This window comes from Halictus rubicundus, unplaced genomic scaffold (genome assembly GCF_050948215.1).
Source record: "Halictus rubicundus isolate RS-2024b unplaced genomic scaffold, iyHalRubi1_principal scaffold0250, whole genome shotgun sequence".
Taxonomy (NCBI): Eukaryota; Metazoa; Arthropoda; class Insecta; order Hymenoptera; family Halictidae; genus Halictus; species Halictus rubicundus.
Window position 1 is genome coordinate 195,274 of NW_027488791.1, and position 1,614 is coordinate 196,887.

Here is a 1,614-nt window from a genome sequence, read left to right on the forward strand (position 1 = left end):
GATAGAGCATACGATAGAGGACAGGATAGGATAGAGGATAGGATATGATAGAGGATAGGATAGGATATGAGATTGGATAGGATAGAGGATAGGATAGGATAGAGGATAGGATAGGATAGAGGATAGGATAGAATAGAGGACAGGATAGGATAGAGGATAAGATAGGATAGAGGATAGGATAGAGGATAGGATAGGATAGAGGATAGGATATGATACAGGATAGGATAGGATTGAGGATAGGATAGGATAGAGGATAGGATATGATACAGGATAGGATAAAATAGAAGATAGGATAGAATAGAGGACAGGATAGGATAGAGGATAGGATACGATAGAAGATACGATATTATAGAGGATAGGATAGGACAGAGGATAGGATAGGGGATTGGATAGGATAGAGGATAGGATAGGATAGAGGAGAGGATAGGATAGAGGATAAGATTGGATTGAGGATAGGATAGGATAGAGGATAGGATTGGATTGAGGATAGGATAGGATAGAGGATAGGATAGGATAGAGGATAGGATAGGATAGAAGATAGGATAGCATAGAGGATAGGATAGGATAGAGGACAGGATAGGATAGAGGATAAGATAGGATAGTGGATAGGATAGGATAGTGGATAGGATAGGATAGAGCATACGATAGAGGATAGGATAGGATGGAGAATAGGATAGGATACATGGTATTATAGGGTAGAGGATAGGATAGGATAGAGGATTGAATAGTGGATTGGATAGGATAGAGCATACGATAGAGGATAGGATACGATAGAGAATACGATAGAGGATAGGATAGGATAGAGGATAGAATAGAGGATTGGATAGGATAGAGGATAGGATACGATAGAGGATAGGATAGGATAGAGGATAGGATTGGATACAGGATAGGATAGGATAGAGGATATGATAGGATAGAGGATAGGATAGGATAGAGGATAGGATACGATAGATGATACGATATTATAGAGGAAAGGATAGGATAGAGAAGAGGATAGGATATAGGATAGGATAGGATTGAGGATAGGGTAGAGGATTGGATAGGATAGAATATGGGATACGATAGAGGATAGGATAGGATAGAGGATAGGATAGGATAGAGAAGAGGATAGGATATAGGATAGGATAGGAAAGAGGATAGGATAGGATAGAGCATACGATAGAGGATAGGATAGGATAGGATAGGATGGAGAATAAGATAGGATACATGGTATTATAGGATAGAGGATAGGACAGGATAGAGGATAGGATAGGGGATTGGATAGGATAGAGGATAGGATAGGATAGAGGATACGATGGAGGATAGGATAGGATAGAGGATAGGATAGGATAGAGAATAGGATACGATAGAGGATAGGATAGGATAGAGGATAGGATAGAGGATAGGATACGATAGATGATAGGATAGGATAGAGTATAGGATTGGATTGAGGATAGGATAGGATAGAGGATAGAATAGGATAGAGGATAGGATAGGAAAGGATTGAGGATAGGATAGGATTGAGGATAGGATAGGATTGAGGATAGGATAGAGGATAGGATAGGATGGAGCATACGATAGAGGATAGGATAGGATAGAGTATAGGATTGGATTGAGGATAGTATAGGATAGAGG